At 44.5% G+C, this 20,613-nt stretch overlaps 1 long non-coding RNA gene across 1 annotated transcript in view; it reads right to left on the bottom strand.

The window, feature by feature from the left end:
• LOC310661666 overlaps positions 1–20,613 on the bottom strand; it is a 651,353-nt gene that overhangs the window by 91,455 nt on the left and 539,285 nt on the right. The gene's annotated exons all lie outside the window — the stretch shown is intronic.

The raw sequence follows: 20,613 nt of genomic DNA on the forward strand, positions 1-20,613 counted from the left end.
CATTGTTTCTGCAATATTTCAAAAAGCAATAAACTGTGGAGTTCTGTCATCGTGCCGGAAGGGCTCTGTGAGTAAAGGGTTCTGTAAAGAGAAAATTTGCATTTGCAGACATGAATAATAAGCAGATGTATCTGTTGTTTTTTTAAAAAAACACACACCAAAAACTCTGGGAGGAATCCACAAGAGGAGACCAACTTTTGAAGCCAACACAGAACAGTGTGCGGCTTAAAAAATGCTGGACCCAAGTATTAGGCCAGCCATATTTCACTAGCTTACAAAGGGGAAATGACCTTTCTGCTTCTTTAAGCAGTGCCTTATTGTTCCTGGACAGTGTGTGGTCCATTGAGGAAGCCAATATTATTATTATTATTATTATTATTATTATTATTATTATTATTATTATTTCTTATTTGCCCTTCACCATAAAGTTCCAGGGCATGTTACAGCAATTTAAAATACAATATTTTAAATCACAATACTTTACATTATTAAATCAGTTTAAAACAAACTGCTTTTGAAGTGGAAGTGAAACCAAATCAGTCCAGGGCAAGACAGAGTAACTAACTCTCCTGGAACTGCTTTCCCCTGAAAACTTCATTAAATGCCTCAGCATCACCTTTTGTTCAGCAGCACAGCTGGAACTCACCATGTTAATTCTTGCTTAGAGGTGTCCCTAGGGCCAGCCCATCCATGAGGCAAGGTGAGGCTACTGCCTCAGGCAGCAGGACCCACAGGGGCAGCAGATCTGGCCTCCAAGGAACACACCACCTGCAAAGTCTACAGAGACACAGGCCTCTCCCCATGCCACCCTGCAAAGCTGAGGTCATCCATGCAATCTTGTGATGTCAGGTAAGAAGTATGGAAAGATCAGCAGAACAACCTTTGAATCCTAAGCAATGAGTTCACAAGTTCAGCAACATGCCCTGTGACTTGGATTGTATTTATGGCTTCAGCAGTTATCTTTCACCATGTCAGTCTCTTTAGTAAAAATCTCTTCATGCTCATGATGATGACTACCAATCCATCCTCCCTAAAAAAAGCTCAACAACCTTGGTCATTCTCCCCTAAAAAAAGCTCTGGGCAAGGCAATGACAATGGGTAGATCACTGCCAGTGTTATTATTTATTATACCGGGAGTAGATCACAGTCTCCAGAGAGTTGGACATGCCTGCCATAGGGGGATGAAACCTGCAAAGACTCTCCTCCTGCAAGAGAGGGGAGTGGTTTTGGCCGGGAGCTGGACTCCGCCTCCCACTCACATGGCTGGTGCCCACGCCCATGGGCAGGCACCCAACCAGGTGCCTGCGAGGGGGCGTGTTTAGCAGCCTAAATTGCTGCGGCGCCAGCCTTCTGGCCTCACTTTTTGTCGTCCCGTTGCGAGTCACCCACCCTCCACTCCCTTAGAGCTCAGGGTCTCAGCTTTCTTTTGGCCTTGCTATGGACCTTAGGTTGGTCGCCCTGGTTGTCCGGGGGGCCTGGTAGGAATTTTTCCATTTGGCATTAGGCTTTTTGGTTTTTTCGCCTACCTCGTAGCAATCGTCACAACTTTCGGGGTATTGGTGGGTAGGTTAGGCATTGGAATAATGTGTTGTGGTGTGTCGAAGGGCTAGGTGTGGCCATCGCCTGCGCCTTCAATTTTGGGTATTCCGTTAAAGGAATCTGGCGGTCGTGTATTCTGTCTGATGCCTGCTTGGCGGGAGGCCATGGCACGACCCTCGGTGACATCAGGGGAGAGCCTATAGTTGGATTAGCATCAACAGGCTCCACCTACTGGTGAATCAACCCCCTTTGTTTTGGACATCCAATGCCTAAGCCAATACCTTTTCACTGCTGTAATCAATAAAGTTGTGGCCTTTTCTTGCCCATTAACCTTATATCACGTGTCCTTGTGTTTTCATTCCACTACGCGGGGATCGGGTCCTCGAACCACAAACATGACATTACTAGCTGTTAGATTATGCATCTTCAAACAGCCAAGTGCTTGTCAACCAGACTTCCATCTTCTGTGGAGGCCGAGGCCTTCTGGTTGATGTCAGAACAAAGTTTTCCTTCACAAGCTGAAGAGCATGTTAAAGTAACCAAAATAAATATTAATGTGCAGCACTAAACAGAGAGAGAGAGAGAGAGAGAGAGAGAGAGAGAGAGAGAGAGAGAAGAACACAAGTGTCGGCAGCTGTTTGTCATCATAGAAGAAATTGGGCCAATGAAACCAAGTCTTGGAATGTTCTGACTCAAATATAACTAAATTCAATGCAAATAAAGCCCAGCTAAGTTAAATGTAATCACACATTCAAATATTATGTAATTTTGTAGGACTTGTCGATAACAGGACCCATGCATGCTCATGTGTCTCTGGCACTATTAGTGTTACAGCTAAAACAAATTCCTACATTTCTTCTTTAACTGGTGGTGCTGTGGTCTAAACCACTGAGCCTAAGGCTTGCTGATTGGAAGGTCAGCGGTTCGAATCCCCGCAACAGGGTGAGCTCCCATTGCTCGGTCCCAGCTCCTGCCAACCTAGCAGTTCGAAAGCACATCAAAGTGCAAGTAGATTAATAGGTACCACTCTGGTGGGAAAGTAAATGGCATCTCCTTGCGCTGCTCTGGTTTTGCCAGAAGCGGCTTAGTCATGCTGGCCACATGACCCAGAAGCTGTCTGCGGACAAACGTCGGCTCCCTCGGCCAGTAAAGCAAGATGAGAGTCTGCAACCCCAGAATCGTTCGTGACTGGACTTAACTGTCAGGGATCCTTTACCTTTATGACCTGGGGCAATGCATCTGGGGAGGAGAAGGAAAGGTACTCAGGAAGTCTTTTCATTCTCTGTTGGAATTGGATGCATCCTTGCACCTTTGACTTAAAATTGCAATCCTATATACATTTGTCTAAGTGTCCGACCGAACTCAGCAGCACTTTTGAATAAGTGACGCTTTGTGGATGTCTGATTTAATCTGCACCTCCATTGCAGCAGCATATAATATTCAGATAATTAATTCTGAATGACCCAGACTCCCCACACTCTTTCTTTTACTTAAAATTCAGCCAGGAACCAACACACCTCCCCAATACACATACACAGACTCCTTGGCTGACTTCCCTAAATTATTTGCTGATCAAGGAGTAAAGCACATGTCTAATTAACGCTCAGCTAGCGTATAAAACAATGTTGGCTCTTTTGAAAACTGCTGTCCTTAATTAGGCTATTTCTTTCTAACTGCTTGAAAATAGTTCAAATTAGAATAGAGAGAACGACTATCATACCCAAAAAGCCATTATTAAAATCTGAAAAAGCCCCATCCATTGCAAAAGATCATTAGACTGAATTGCAGTTCGTTTGCAAAGATGGCACTTTGAGATTGTTCCTTACAAAAGCCATTCTAAACTAGAACAAGGATGCAATCTAATAAAGAGGATTAACAAAGCCTTGAAGAAATGTAGAAATCATCTTGCAGCTCATCAAACAGGAAATTGTTATTCCTTGACATAAAAGAAAGATTACACATTAGGAGCCTGTTGGAGGAGGGGATGTCCTATTGTGTGAGGGCAAGAACGCAGGATTTTTTCATTGATAATGATAATAGCATCCTCTTAGTACATATAACTAGTCTGCAATCCTAGGCACTTACCGGTATGCTTGAGAAGAAACTCCCGTGAGCTGTGTGGTACTTGCTTTCAACTATACAAACATTTGAGTTGGACAATACACTTGGCAGCCACATCAAAGCTTATAATTTTATCTGTTTCAGTTTATACAGCACCTTTGCTCCCATTATGGTTCATATTATAAGATACTGTAAATATAATATTAAAAGTAAAGGGACCCCTGACCATTAGGTCCAGTCACGGACGACTCTGGGGTTGCGGTGCTCATCTCGCTTTATTGGCCGTGGGAGCCAGCGTACAACTTCCGGATCATGTGGCCAGCATGACTAAGCCGCTTCTGGCGAACCAGAGCAGCGCACGGAAACGCCGTTTACCTTCCCGCTGGAGCGGTACCTATTTATCTACTTGCACTTTGTGCTTTCAAACTGCTAGGTTGGCAGGAGCAGGGACTGAGCAATGGGAGCTCACCCCGTCGTGGGGATTTGAACCAACAACCTTCTGATCGGCAAGCCCTAGGCTCTGTGGTTTAACCCACAGTGCCACCCGCGTCCCTCAAATATAGTATTAAAGCAAGTATTAAAACAATAGTGTGACTTGGTGCAACAGATTTATCTGTTAAGGATATCTTAAGGCAGTCATAGGCAAACTCTGGCCCTCCAGCTGTTTGGGACTACAATTCCCATCATACCTAGCTAACAGGACCCGTAGTCAGGGATGATGGGAATTGTAGTCCCAAACATCTGGAGGGCCGGAGTTTGTCTTAAGGTGATAGAATCCTAGCCCCTTTCATTTGTTACTCAAGGGAAGGGCGTCTACATGATGAAAAGTGCCACAACTCCAGGACCCCAGTATCATAAATGATGACTAGACTTTATATGCACAGAAATGGAAAGATAAAGAGACTCTAACTAAGGGAGAATGGCTTATAAAACTGATGGACTATGCAGAAATTGTGAAACTGACTGCTAAAATAAGGGGACAAAATGATGATCTTTTCATCACTGGAGGCCATTGGTGGACTACCTATCAAATTATTATTCTTATATGAAATAATGTGGAGGATTTGAGATATGAGCAATGGAAGAATGTATAGAATGAATTTGGGGGGGGGGGCTTAGAAAATAAATGTAAATGTATTTAATGCAGCTATTAAGGGAAATTTAAAAAACAAAGAACAAAAACACACATCAGGGAAGGATGGACAAGAAGTCCAAAAGAAAATGTGTAACAACCCCCCCCCCCCGATATATATGATGGTGTTATGTAATAATTTGGAAGATTTAATAAAAATCATGGTAAAAAATTACTACCCCCCCCCCCATGTTTATGTGTTAGGCATTGATGTTTGTTGTGGAGAAAACTACATTCCTAGACTTCCAAGTGATGTGGAGAATTCATAGTGTAAGATAAGCAGCAAAGCTCTGTGCTCCTTCTACACATGCAACCCTTTAATGGGATTAATAATAATAATTTATTATTTATACCTTTCCCCAGCCACTCTGGGCAGCTCCCAACAGAATATTAAAAACATGATAAAATATCAAACATTAAAAACTTCCCTAAACAGGGCTGCCTTCAGATGTCTTCTAAAAGTCAAATAGTTGTTTATTTCCTTGACATCTGGTGGGAGGGCGTTCCACAGGGCGGGAGCCACCACCACGAAGCCCCTCTGTCTGGTTCCCTGTAACCTAACATCTTGCAATGAGGAAACCACCAGAAGGCCCTTGGAGCTGGACCTCAGTGTCCGGGCAGAACGATGGGGGTGGAGAAGCTCCTTCAGGTATACGTAAGACAATCCAAGACTCATAGATGGAGCTGTGCCATTAAACATACCAGCACTTAGAATGCTGCCAAGGCCAGTCATGTGGTTAGTCAAAGTCAGTCACCTGCCTCATGTCTCAGTCAGCAGATGATGGGGCCCACAATCATCCCAGCTTCTCTACTTGGCCACCTGCATACTCCAGGCCTTTACTGGTAGCAAATAGCCTTCCTTACCTCCCAGCCCTCTCTGTTTTTATCGTCAGATTTGCAGCCGTGTCCCTGAATTTGCCAATAGCTAGAATTCTGCCTGTTGTCTTTGTCCATGGAGTTTTATTGGCAGGGATACTGGAGTGGCTTGCCAGTTCCTGCTCCAGGTGAATCACGTTTGGTCAAAACTCCCCACTATGACTTGTCCATCTTGGGTGCCCTGCTCGGCATAGTTCATAGCTTCTCTGAGTTATTCAAGCCCCTTCGCCACGGCAAGGCAGTGAAGCTATGGTTTTCCCAATTGTGATGTATGGAAGTGAGAGCTGGACTATAAAGAAGGCTGATCACTGAAGAATTGATGCATTTGAATTATGGTGCTGGAGGAGACTCTTGAGAGTCCCATGGACTGCAAGAAGATCAAACCTATCCATTCAGAAGGAAATCAGCCCTGAGTGCTCGCTGGAAGGACAGATCCTGAAGCTGAGGCTCCAATACTTTGGCCACCTCATGAGAAGAGAAGACTCCCTGGAAAAGACCCTGATGTTGGGAAAGATGGAGGGCACAAGGAGAAGGGGACGGCAGAGGATGAGATGGTTGGACAGTGTTCTCGAAGCTACAAACATGAGTCTGACCAAACTGCGGGTGGCAGTGGAAGACAGGAGTACCTGGCGTGCTCTGGTCCAGGGGGTCACGAAGAGTTGGACACGACTAAACGACTAAACAACAACAACAAGAAGAATTCTGCATTTGTGCCAAGGGGTATTATCTGTCTTAATCATCTATAAAATCTTTGTCGGTTAATTCACTGCATTCAGATTAAGAGCTAAGGCAGTCAAAGACCTGAACTTGCTACTGAAACAAATTCCTATTTGCCTTCACTGGCATGGCACCAGCAGACTCTCTGTTTTACTTTACTTTAAATCTGTTTTCCGAGCACTCGTAGTAAACTAAAAATTAAGTTTAGAATGAATCTAAATGTTTCAGCTAACTTTGCAGAAAGTTCACAGTGCACTTACATATTGCCTAATGTTTCAGAATAAATGTCAGACCTTTTGTTATTTTCTTAGTGCTTTGTTAACCATTCTGTGATAAGGAAAATTAGAGAAGGGTTACATTTTCCTGTCAATGAAAACATGCATTGCCTTTATTGCTTTTTTACCCAGAGAGTGAAAGAATCACTCACACACGCACAAAGTTAATAAATAAAAATAATAAACAAACAAACAAACAAATAAAGCTAATTAGCTATTGCATTCTCTTCCCACACAAATAAAACCCCAATCCTTGTTTCTGTCACACTGGAGTGCAAGGGTAAGAAACAGGTGGACCTCCAGGCATTAATAATAATAATAATAATAATAATAATAATAATAATACTCTGGGCAGCTTCCAACAGAATATTAAAAAAACATGATAAAACATCAAACATTAAAAACTTCCCTAAACAGGGCTGCCTTCAGATGTCTTCTAAAAGTCAGATAGTTGTTCATTTCCTTAACATCTGATGAGAGGGTGTTCCATAGGGTGGGTGCCACTACCAAGAAGGCCCTCTGCCTGGTTCCCTGCAACATCACTTCTCAGAGGGAGGGAACCGCCAGAAGGCCCTTAGAGCTGGACCTCAGGGTCCGGGCTGAACGATGGGGGTGGAGATGCTCCTACTGGACCGAGGCCATTTAGGGCTTTAAAGATCAGCACCAACACTTTGAATTGTGCTCGGAAACGTACTGGGAGCCAATGTAGGTCTTTCAGGACCAGTGTTATATGGTCTCAGCAGCTGCTCCCAGTCACCAGTCTAGTCATCCCTGACTAAGGCTGAGGAGAGGTGGAGTCCACCATCTGGGGGGCCACGCTCTCTTAGCCCCACTCTAGTATGACCAGGTCATGGTGCATTTCTGCCAATGAAGGGGAACTGTGGGTTCTGTGGGGCACAATTCAGATGGGAGGGATCTGTCCCTTCCTAACCCAAGGCCATAAGTTTCATCCTCAACTCCTCAGTTGCACACTCCTTTATTTCTTCTGTGTCGGTGAATGTCTACCCTTTGGGAGAAAGCAAAGCAGCATCCCTGGGGAGAAGATTATGGCGGCCGCAAACCTGCTAAGCACCCCTTATCAGGAAGCTTAGCATCCAGAGAAAGAGACTTCCTAGGTGGTTGGGGGGGGGGAGGGGAGTCCCTGCTATATACATGCCATCTCACCTGTCATAATGACATCCACTTTGCTAATTTAAGCATCCGCAAGCCTGAAAAGAACTTAATGCGTTTGGATTATATTAAAAAAAAACAACACAACCCAAACCCCCCAACAACTAATAAAATAAAGGAGGGAAATCTGCTAATGGCCAATTGCAAAGTACAGAGAGGCATGATTACATTACGGCTAATGCACATAAAGCATCTCCCATTGAAAAAGGTTGGCGGCTTTATATCCTATTAAACATATCAAAGTTGTGCTTCTATCACAAATCCTTTTATACACGGGTTTTAACAAATATGTCCTCTAATGGAGTGTAACAGCTGCTTTCAAAATGCTATGTGCATGTGGTGCAAAACATAAAGGGAAATCGCCAAATATAGAGCAGGAAAGACAATTTTGTCTGGGGCCTGATGGTTGGAGGAATTGATTTCAATATTTGTGTTCCTGAGGCAAGAGTTGACTAGGCATTCATCTGAATAGCTGGAATGTAATAGTATTGCACAAGCTGTAAATGTTAAGAGTATGTTCCCTGACTTGAGGGCTGCAGTTTATTGTACTCTTTGATGTTTCCGAACTCAGTTGTACCTTTTTGACAACATCAGTATAGAAATAAAAAAAGAGCAGCTCCTGCATTCTAGTAAAATCAAAACCCGCAATGCAGAACAATGATACACTGACGAAGGTGCCAGCCAGGGTCGCCATTGGGGGGTGGGGGTGGGGGCAGTGCTCCCCAAAAGATTTTCAAGGAGGGGGCTGGGCCCCCTCAATATTTCATGGAAACTGTGCACATGCCATGCGACTGTCAGGAGCTCATCCTACACTCGAGTAGGACCCTGGCAGAGATACATGCCCAGCTGACATGTCCTTTCCCTCCTGGTCATTCATTCGGGAGTTTCAAAAGCTTTCTTCAGCCCGAACATCACAGCAACTGGTGCCAACAGACACTGGCACACTTAGGGATCCACAGAGACTTTGCAGCTTGAATAACAGACCTCAGCAACTCAGCATTTTGGCTAATCTACTTTATTTACATATAAACACACACGGAGCACTGCAACATGGCTCCCTCTCTCTCTAGCATCAGACAGCAAAAAGAGAAAGAACAAAGGACAATAGTCCCATTTCAAGGAACACGGTAACACAAACATCCTGTCTCCGTCACTTCCCACTCTGTGGAGTCAAAACATACACTATCATGTGATAGACAACAATCTCATGACTGCAGTCACGGAGCAGGAATTCTAACAGCAACATGTGTGCGGTATGTGCATCACACAGCGCATCATGCAGTGTGCGTAAGTGTTGTCAGTGAGCTGAATTTGATACCTATTTGAAAGAGCACCAGTGCGTCTGGTTCCCCTGTGGGGCTGGACTTGAGGGCCATTCCCTTCTCCCACTCGGAGTCCCCAGCCTCATCCCCTGAAGAGCAGGGTCTAAACGCAGGGTCACAACAATCCTAATCACCACCTCCAAAGAAGAAAACAGAAAGGTGTTCTGGAGAAGGTGTTCTGCAACCATGGCACTGCCGCAGATAAGTCTTGCTCTCCAGCTGGCACTCACCTAACCTCTAAAGGCTAGGGATTGGGTGCCTGGATAATGAATTTCAAAGATTTCAATGACTGGGCAGATTTAAGGCTAGGAGTGGTGGGGTTGGCAAGGGGTAGGAATGGGGGCACTGGCAAGGTGTGTGCTGGGTTTTGGTGAGGGGTTTTTGGCGAGGGGGTAGGCATGGTTGGGGAATGAAGGGGTTAGTGGGGGGGATGAGGGTTGTCAAGATGTGAAGCCTTTGGTGAAGAAATAAGATCGTGTTTCCTTAAAAGTGTCCCTTTACCAAACATCCTTAGGAAAAGAGAGGCCGTGAATGGCTGATATTTAAATTACCACCTCTGCCACCTCCTTGTGTTTGATATTTTATGTGAACCACCCTGAGACCTTCGGGTGTAGGGCGGTATAGTAAACAAACAAACAAACAAACAAAATTTGCAGTAAATAAAATGATACATGGTAGAGGTGTCTCAGAGTGGTGGCTAGCCTTTGTAAGGTAAAAGGTACCCCTGCCCGTACGGGCCAGTCGTGTCCGACTCTAGAGTTGTGCGCCCATCTCACTTAAGAGGCCGGAGGCCAGCACTGTCCGGAGACACTTCCGGGTCACGTGGCCAGTGTGACGAAGCTGCTCTGGCGAGCCGGCACCAGCGCAGCACACAGAAACGCTGTTTACCTTCCCGCTATAAAGCGATACCTATTTATCTACTTGCACTTAGGGGTGCTTTCGAACTGCTAGGTGGGCAGGAGCTGGGACCGAAAGACGGGAGCTCACCCCGCCACGGGGATTCGAACCGCCGACCATACGATCGGCAAGTCCTAGGCACTGAGGTTTTATCCACAGCGCCACCCGTGTCCCTACAGCCTTTGTAAAGGATGAGAGAAAAGTGTAAGCATTTTTAAAAGGAGAATCATTATGCTGTTTACATGAAAGGAAGGCTTTGTGACAAAACCTTGATCGCATCTCAAGTGCTTTTCTGTGCCACCCCGCTAAGTTAGTCCTGCCATTAGGCAGAGAGAGGTGCTCTCCCTCATGTGGCAGGTTTTGAGTATGATGAAAGGCCAGTAGCAGCAAATGATCAATGATTCAGTTTTTGGTTATTTTCATACCACCACCGTGGGGGTTGGCACTTGAATTTTCTGCCTAAGGCATCACCGTTCCTCAGGCATCACAATTCCTTCTTTTGCCCCCCCCCCCCTCGCAAAGTCAGAAAGTGCTGGGAATTAACAAAGAGAGCACTTTGTTCCAAGATGAGGGAGAAAAGGCAACTTGAGAAATGTCTTTTGTCTTGATCTCTCATTCTGGAAGGAGATTTACAAAGGGCCTTGCAAAGGACATGTTTAATTTTTCCTTGGGATCTGTTTCTTGTGATTTTTTCCAAAATGCCTCATTCTTTTGCTGTATGGCAGTTCTCAGCATTAAATCAGTCGCAGCAGATGGCTCAATGAATAGTAGATATTATTACCATGTATGATCATAGATTATAATTCTCATCTCATGTAAACATGCACCCATCCAAAATGCAGAGCAGGGGGGGAAAGCCGTCCTTAAGTAGTGCGGGTCCTAATGTTAACTCAGCCAATCTTTAACATCAGCAGATGCAGAGTTCCTGAGTCTGTTCTATATTAGACTGTAGGTCAGTGAACTGCATGTTTGAATGTTTTCCTACATATGTTTCTTCGCCTTTGCCAGCAGGTGTTGTTGATGTGGAGAAGGGATGGGGAAAGGCTAACATAACGATGTAAGTTCATGGAGGTAAATTCAACCAGATGCTATTGAGGAGGGAAGTTTGCAACTAAGCAATAGGCTCCACTCTAGCTGAAAAATGGAAATGTTTTTCCATTTCAGGAGGTTTAGGCTATCTGATGCATCATCCTGGATCATCCTGAATCACCATTCAAGCAAGAACTTGGATATCAGCTTCAGCTTCAAACATCCTGTGCCAGCAGGAAGTTGAAACCTGAAAAGCTCAGCATCTCTGTGCTGTGGGAAGCCAGCAGAGAGACAGTCAGCTCAGCGTGTTTGGAGAAGGAGCTTCTAACATAAGGGAGCCTCTCTCTGGGATCAGAGAAAGGTTCCTGGGTTGTATTAAAGGACTTAAAGGACTGAACCACGTTGCCTGCTACTTGAGTGCAATGTGTTACTTTGTATTTTGCTCTTAGTGATATTCATATGTAACTAATTTTAAGACAGCAGAGACATCACCTTGCCTTGCCGACAAAGGTCCGTATAGTTAAAGCTATGGTTTTCCCAGTAGTGATGTATGGAAGTGAGAGCTGGACCATAAAGAAGGTGATCGTCGAAGAATTGACGCTTTTGAATTATGGTGCTGGAGGAGACTCTTGAGAGTCCCATGGACTGCAAGAAGATCAAACCTATCCATTCTGAAGGAAATCAGCCCTGAGTGCTCACTGGAAGGACAGATCCTGAAGCTGAGGCTCCAATACTTTGACCACCTCATGGGAAGAGAAGACTCACTGGAAAAGACCCTGATGTTGGGAAAGATTGAGGGCACAAGGAGAAGGGGACGACAAAGGACAAGATGGCTGGACAATGTTCTCGAAGCTACCAGCATGAGTTTGACCAAACTGCGGGAAGACAGGAGGGCCTGGCGTGCTCTGGTCCATGGGGTCACGAAAAGCCGGACACAACTAAACAACAACAATTTTAAGACTGGAAAGCTTTAAAACGTATTGTTGGGGTGGAAAGCACATTTATATCCACGCAAGGTCCAGATCAGGGATTCCACTGAACAAATCTATTCTCCTAGTGGCACAGTAATAAATCTGCTAGCACATTTGCAAAACTAAGCAAGGTCCGATATGGCTTTGAATTTGATGGGGGACTGTGAGTTGAGATTCCTGCATTGTAGGGAGTTGGACTAGATTATCCTCAGTGTCGCTTCCAACTCTCCAATTCTATGATCCTATAAGCTTCAACTCTTGTGTTCCAACTTGCCCCATTCAAACTGAGCACCTGAAGAGGGCTAATAGAACAGGGTTATATACTCCACTTCCTGAAATTCTGCCTGTAGAGAGTGCAAAGGAAAGCTCATGGTCTGAATCATAGAATCATAGAGTCCAAGGGCCATCGAGTCCAACCCCCTGCCAAGCAGGAAACACCATCAGAGCACTCCTGACATATGGTTGTCAAGCCTCTGCTTAAAGACCTCCAAAGAAGGAGACTCCACCACACTCCTTGGCAGCAAATTCCACTGTCGAACGGCTCTTACTGTCAGGAAGTTCTTCCTAATGTTTAGGTGGAATCTTCTTTCTTGTAGTTTGGATCCATTGCTCCGTGTCCACTTCTCTGGAGCAGCAGAAAACAACCTTTCTTCCTCCTCTATGTGACATCCTTTTATATATTTGAACATGGCTATCATATCCCTTAACCTCCTCTTCTCCAGGCTAAACATGCCCAGCTCCCTTAGCCGTTCCTCATAAGGCATCGTTTCCAGGCCTTTGACCATTTTGGTTGCCCTCCTCTGGACACGTTCCAGTTTGTCAGTGTCCTTCTTGAACTGAGATTAGTTCAGTCCTGGTTCTAAAAAATGAATCAATGGATGTCTTGAAATTATATCATACTGCAGACATGGACTTCCAGCATGTCTTCACAGATATTTTCTCTCTTTCCCCTTTAACAGAGAGCCTTAGAAGAGTCAGTGATGGAAGTCAAAAAACAAGTCTCTCTCTCTCTGTGTCTCTCTCTCTCCCTCTCTGTCCTAATAAAGAAACACTCTGAAGCCCCTTTTCATATAATGTTTTCTGCCATAAATCCCTGATTCATCAGCCTGGAATCCCTGATTCTTTTTTAAACTCCAGACTTAATTCCATGGGGGGGGGTCCATAACCTATTTCCCCCTTCTTATGCCATTGCAGTAAGAGAACACAACTTGTTCTCTTATTTTATTTGTCTCCAACTTAAAATTTTTTAGAAATTACTGGAAATTACTTCATTGTCTTAAACCTCCCCCTCCCCCAACCCTCCTGAAAATAATTGCCATTTTATTGAAGAGCTGTAGCAGTAAATTAAAGCTAATCTACGTCAGCAGATGTACAGGTTATTGGGTTCACACAACTCACGCAAATTATTTATATAATGGATTGCATGTCATCCTCACAGAATGGTTAATATTTAATACCCTTAAATTAAAATTAAGGCCAAATATAGTATCATTATGGAACTTGCTTGTTTAAATATTACAAATATTTTCGAGAATTTCTACTAAACTCTGCCTCAGTCATAGGATTTTGTACACAAATCTTTTCCTATTTCAACACCCCCTCTCCCTTTTCACTGAGGCTACAAAAGATATGAGAATATCATATTTCTAGTGTGCACAGAAAATTGCAACTGAGTTTTGTACAATTAAAGCTTTTGCATATTACAATGCTAATGTAATAGAAAAACAATGACTCAGATTTGGTTCTATTTTCCTTGACATTTTCTTACTTTAGGGCTGTCCCATGGCTGTCTCCCTTGAAAATTCTCCAGAATTAAACTCCATCTGCTGCATTTGTCCTTTGTGGCCAAAAACAAAACCAACAAACCAACAAGTTGTATATTTCTCTCTGTGTGTGCATGGGGAATAACTTGCAGACAAGTGAGAAGATGCTTTGCAATTTCTACAGCTGCAGCAGCTTTCTGTGATTAGGTGGCCAATTACTTTGAAGTCCACATTTTATACTTTTAACTAAAAAGGAGGACTCAGTCAAATGCTACCCTGAAGTTCACCATTCCATTCGCAGGCTGAGAAGTTGGGTGTTCATTTTGGCAATTGGTATGGAAAGCAAACGGGCAATTATTTTACTCGGCTTAGCGCTTCTGTCTTCACTCTTCCTTCAGTTGTTGCTGATAATTTTCTTAAAAGGAAAAAAAGGCTGGTGACTTCTATCCTGATGCCAAATCAGAGTGACGGCATTATCTGGAAAGAGTGCTTTTTGTTGAGGATATTCTGTGTGTAAGATGGTGAAGCTAGACTTGGGTCTTACCTGGTCTTTGCTTAAAAGAGCTTCTGTTGGACCAGAGTTGATTCAAGTCTGATTCGACTGGTCAGCAACTTAACAACTTTCTGGATCAAAGAACCACTCACTCAAAAAGCCTGCACCTTGCCAGGATTCAGACCCAGTGTACTAAATAATTATTATTATTATTATATATATATATATATATATATATATATAAAATAGTATTATAATATGCCCCCATGCAGCCCGCTACTGTATCCAGTGTCAGGGACTGGGCACAGGAGGAATGGTGGAGACCACCTCCCCAGCCTGACCCTTCCAGAGAAGAAGAAAACAGTTTAGATTTACAACAGGAGTTTGAAGGAGGTCACAGCTCAGAGGCAGATGAGGGGGAAAGCTTGGAAATAATGGGAGAGGAGGAGGAAGAGGAAGTACCAGGGGAATGACAGCTGATGGACACAGTGTCTTTAGATAGCATTCCAAACCCTCCCTCTCCCAGAACCTGGTGAGCCTTGAAAGTAGGAGAGCAAAGAGCTCAAAGACAGAGGGCTCTTCTCAGCACCCATAGAGGAGGTGATGAGGATGACAAATAAGGAAGTGGGAGAGACGGAGGGGGTGGAGATTCACTCGGGACAACATCATTATCCAAGAGGCTGGGTTCTAAAGCCTCTCTCTGTAAATAGTGAATAAAAAGTGGGTGCTAAGAAAATTCCTTGTCTTTGTACATTCCTGGGCAACCAGCCATGGGAGTTGCTGGCAGCATCCTGACACCCAGGACTTTCTCAGCCATTCCTTATTCAGATGTTACAGAGAAATAGAGTTGGGTATCATCAGCATACTTATAACACCTTGCTTCAAAACTCCTGATGACCACTCCCAACAGCTTCAAGTAGATGCAATAGCACCAGAGGCGATATACTGCCCTGCATCACCCCACAGCTTAAGAGCCACGGGGCTGAGAAGCATTCATCCAATGCTATCTTCTGGAATTGTTCCTGGAGATAAAACCAGAACCATTGCAGAACAGTGCCCTCCAATACCCATCTCCCATAGATAGACCAGGAGGACACTATGTCAACGGTAGCAAAAGCTGATGAGAGATCTAGTGAGACCACAGTTGCACTCCCCATCCCTCTCCCAATAGTGTGACCAAGCAGATTCTGTCCCAAACCCAGATCTCAACCCAGAGTGGAATAGGTCTAGATAATCCATTTCCTCCAGGAAGGACTCCTTCAAATACTTTGCCAAAAAAGGATATTTGCAATAGGGTGGTTGTCCAGGGTGGTTTCTTTCAGGAGTGGCCACACTGCCTCTTTAAAGGCAGCCAGGTGGGGGGCATGTCTGAAAGGGTTCAGAGTTTGAATGCATCCAGAGATGCCCTCCTGGCTAACTTTAATTAGTCATGGACAGGAACATCATCAGACTGCAAAAACTGAAACTGACCCCACAAAATATGGCTTGATGTAGCATTGGAAACCTCGCATGCAACCACAGTTCAAGAAGGACACTGACAAACTGGAACGTGTCCAGAGGAGGGCAACCAAAGTGGTCAAAGGCCTGGAAACGATGCCTTATGAGGAACCGCTAAGGGAGCTGGGCATGTTTAGCCTGGAGAAGAGGAGGTTAAGGGGTGATATGATAGCCATGTTCAAATATATCAAAGGATGTCACATAGAGGAGGGAGAAAGGTTGTTTTCTGCTGCTCCAGAGAAGCGGACACGGAGCAATGGATCCAAACTACAAGAAAGAAGATTCCACCTAAACATTAGGAAGAACTTCCTGACAGTAAGAGCTGTTTGACAGTGGAATTTGCTGCCAAGGAGTGTGGTGGGGTCTCCTTCTTTGGAGGTCTTTAAGCAGAGGCTTGACAACCATCTGTCAGGAGTGCTCTGATGGTGTTTCCTGCTTGGCAGGGGGTTGGACTCGATGGCCCTTGTGGTCTCTTCCAACTCTATGATTCTATGATTCCTCAGTCACAGCATCTAGCTTGCTACAGAGACAAACAACTTTGTCCTTTAAGTATCCATCAAGCAACTCACAGAGGGGCTCTGAGGTGTGCCATGCTCCATCCACTCATATAGGCATCAATGGCCTACAGACTGCCCTGAAAAGCTCTGCTGGCCAATTTCTCAAGGACTCAATGGAAGCAGCAAAGGAGACCTTCTTCGCTGCTTCCACAACCATGCAGTAGGCGCAGTTTGCAGCGGGATCTCCCCCACCTGCGCTCTAGCTGTTGCCTGGCCTTTATTTATTAAGGTTAACAGATTCTTACAGATTCATAAAAATGGCAGCAATAATACTTTACAGTGTGAGCTGCAGTTCCGACTGTGGGGACTGGATTCTGCTTGCAGTCACCTGACAAATCCTCACTTTGACCACATGCCTCACAGGCACAATATGCACATGAGCAAAGAGCACAGCCGTTTGGAGTTTTCAAATAGAAAAATGCAAATAAATAAATAAATGCCGCCACTGTGCATTTGAGACTTTAGGTCGGGCCATAGCCATGCCTATGCTTGATGTCACCCAGCCAAAACAGGATGGACAAGAATGAAACCCCATTTGCCCACTGGAGTGATCAGAGCCTTTCAGTATTATAAGAACTGATAAATAGTCCATGTGTCAGACATTTCATTTGCTTAATCAAAATTCCTAGTCTGCTAAATTAATCACCCCCCGGGGCTACAGGAACAGATTTCCAATTTAGCTGCAAAGCATTATTAATAATGAAAAGTTCTGGAAGCACTTCTTGATTCAAGTCTCCTTTTGTTGATCAGGCAGGTTTAATGTGACAGGACCGGAGGGGAGCAGGCGCTGGGTCCCTTTGGACATTGCTAATAAATATAAAATAGTTCTTGATGTCATAGCATTCAGATGTCTCTTTTTATTGAAAATTACAACCCACATATCAGCGGTAGCACCATGTAGTATGCACACATCCCCACGCAGCGTCTGGGCTAGAGATTATTTCCGCTGCCTCCCCTAAAAGTTTCTAATTACAGGCAAGCAGGAATGGAGCGGAAATTATAAAACGGTATGCAGTGTATACATAAGTGGTCAACAGGGATGGGTTATTTGTTCACTCATTTTTTACATTTCTATCCTGGTTTTCAATTAAAAAGTTTGATATGGCAAAGAACGTAGAGAGAGAGAGAGAGAGAGAGAGAGAGAGAGAGAGAGAGAGACAGATGAAAACTATATATCCAGCAAGTCAAAATTCAGAATCCTGCCCGCACAGTAGACTTTGCTCCCTCTCACCAAACATCTAGCTACAATTCTTGCTTTGACTTAGTAAACGGTAAAAGGTAAAGGACCCATGGATGGTTAAGTCCAGTTGCGGAAGACTCTGGGGTTGCGGCGCTCAACTCACTTTCAGGCCAAGGGAGCTGGTGTTTGTCCACAGACAGCTTTCTGGGTCATGTGACCAGCAGGACTAAACCGCTTCTGGTGCAACAGGACACCGTGATGGAAACCAGAGTGCACAGAAACACTATTTACCTTCCCGCCAGAGCGGTACCTATTTATCTACTTGCACTTTGACGTGCTTTTGAACTGCTAGGTTGGCAGTAGCTGGGACAGACCAACGGGAGCTCACCCCGTCGCAGGGATTTGAACCGCTGACCTTCTGATTGGCAAGCCTAAGAGACTCAGTGGTTTAGATCACAGTGCCGCCCGCGGAATGACACCTTATAATGGTCCATCTGCCTCAGCATAGCCAACGCAGACCCATAGTGGCTTCTCAAGGTTTCCAGTTGGGTCCTCTCCCAGTCCTACCTGGAGATGCTGGGGACTGAAACAGGGACCTTCTGCATCCAAAGTAGATGCTCTGCCACTGAGCCAGTGTGGTGTAGTCGTTAAGAGTGGTAGACTCGTAATCTGGGGAACCAGGTTCGCGTCTCCGCTCCTCCACATGCAGCTGCTGGGTGACCTTGGGCTAGTCACACTTCTCTGAAGTCTCTCAGCCCCACTCACCTCACAGAGTGTTTGTTGTGGGGGAGGAAGGGAAAGGAGATTGTTAGCCGCTTTGAGACTCCTTAAGAGGAGTGAAAGGTGGGATATCAAATCCAAATTCTTCTTCTTCTTCTTCTTCTTCTTCTTCTTCTTCTTCTTCTTCTTCTTCTTCTTCTTCTTCCTCCTCCTCTTCTTCTTCTGCCTTTCCCCTTCAATTAGTTTAAGACCACTCTGTACATTAACCCTACTGTATGTTCAATGGCTCCTAAAAGTTCCTTATAAGCAATATAAACTATTTTAGAGGTCTCGGTCTCCATGGACTTACACTGGCAAATACTAGTGTTAACCATGCTTCTGGAAGCATGGGTGCATTTGCATGCGTTCTTGCATTTCTTTTAAAGTGAAGGGGATCTTTGAGCTTGGATTTTGTTTTTAGATAGAGATTGCTTTCTGATCCCAGCCAATTAGGGATCATACAGAGAATGTGTTGATGTTATCTCATCAGGCATTAAGATCCATCTACGTGACGACATCAAGAAGGCAGTACATCCAGTCTTCACTCTGAATAGGCATACATTTTCACGCAGACCCATGACAAACTGACCAACAGAGCTTCCCCTTCTTTTCGCTCAGCTGGAGAAGCAGCTGAATACTTTTTAAAAGCCCGTTAGCTTAGCTTCTTCAACAGAGTCTGTGCTGTCAACTGTTTGCAGCAAAAAATAGCATGGACTCAGTATGCGTGTGAGTAAAAGAAGTGAGACACCTCCCCTGCCGGAAAACAACGGCTCCATCCTTTGCAAATTAATTTTAATAACTGTGGCTAGTTTGCTGTGAGTCAAAGAGTTTTGCATGAACACACACAATTAAATTAATATGCAAATGTCCCGGTTCCTCTGAGAGCACAAAGAGGCATTCTTTGTAACACATGTGATGAGAATTGGGGGTTGGGGGAGAAAAGAAAATACATCTGTTGCCAGACTCTTTCCATTTTGTTCCCGTACTTCCGATCGCCTGTTGGTAGTTGTCAAGAACAGCAAAGGCTACCGGCGGATAACGGTGAGAGGACGCAACTCACCCTGCATTTAAATGGTACAGAGTGCTTCCCCTCTTTCTTTTTTCCTTTCTCCTCCTGTGATGGAACTCCTATTTGGGGACTTCCCTGGCTTTTTTCTGGCCCATGTAGGACCAGTCTGGATAGTTAGCCTTGGTGAAGATTTGACGTTTTCATCCCCCAAAAAGTTTTGATTTGAGTTTCCATTGAAATGAGGCTGCATTTTAATGTTTTAATGTTGTATTTTAATCTTGTTTTTTAGGTTGTATTTCAATCAACTTGTTTTTATATCGGTTGTTAGCTGCCCTGAGTCTTGGCTGGGGAGGGCGGGGTATAAATACATTTATTATTATTATTATTATTATTATTATTATTATTATTATTATTATTTATTATAGGTGCTAGGGGTGCAGGGCACCCGGGCGCCGGACTCTCAGAGGTGCCAGGTCGAGAGTCTGGGGCCCAAGAGTTGAGTCTGGGGAAGAGCCTGCCCATCGGTCGGAGAGCCGTGGTCGGTTCTTCTGCTGCGTGTGGCTCTCTGCCACGAGTTTGGGGGCGACCGAGCCAGCGAGATGCTGAGGCAGCCAGTTGGCTCTGCCCTACTGCACACCTGGGACTGGGCAACCTGGGAGGGGGGGGACCAGACAGATCTTTGCACCCTGGCACCACATATGCTTAAGACAGCCCTAACCATGGAACACCCAGAGGCATGCTAAGCCAATCTCCTCCCCATCCTCTAGCAAACAGGGCCATACTTCAGCTCTCCAGTTGTTAAGGACATTCCAAGTACAGTGGTATCTCGGGTTACACATGCTTAAGGTTACATACGCTTCAGGTTACAAACTCCGCTAACCCAGAAATAGTACCTTGGGTTAAGAACTTTGCTTCAGGATGAGAATGGAAATCACGCAGCCGCAGCATGGCAGCAGCGGGAGGCCCCGTTAGCTAAAGGTTAAGAACAGTTTCAGGTTAAGAACAGACCTCTGGAACGAATTAAGTACTTAACCTGAGGTATCACTGTATGAATATTGTGCAGGAACATTGGGCCCTTGAGCCCTGCACTTGACATTGCATAGTTCAGTCCAGCTTGAACTATCCTTTTGATATAATTTTTATTCAGTTTACAAATAAGACAAATTAATACAATTCATACAATTTTTTAAAACCATTCTCACTTTTTGACTTCCCTCAACTTGGCTGGTACTCCTTCCCTTCTTAATTTCCCACACATTTCTGAAATCTCATCTAATTTGCAAATAAAATCTTGTTTCACTCCAATTTTAATCTTTCTTTTTTACAAAGCTTCATTAAAAGTTACAAGCGTTATTTGTTTTTCACT

Source organism: Podarcis tiliguerta (genome assembly GCF_965153285.1).
Source record: "Podarcis tiliguerta genome assembly, chromosome: 13".
In the NCBI taxonomy this organism is placed as follows: domain Eukaryota; kingdom Metazoa; phylum Chordata; class Lepidosauria; order Squamata; family Lacertidae; genus Podarcis; species Podarcis tiliguerta.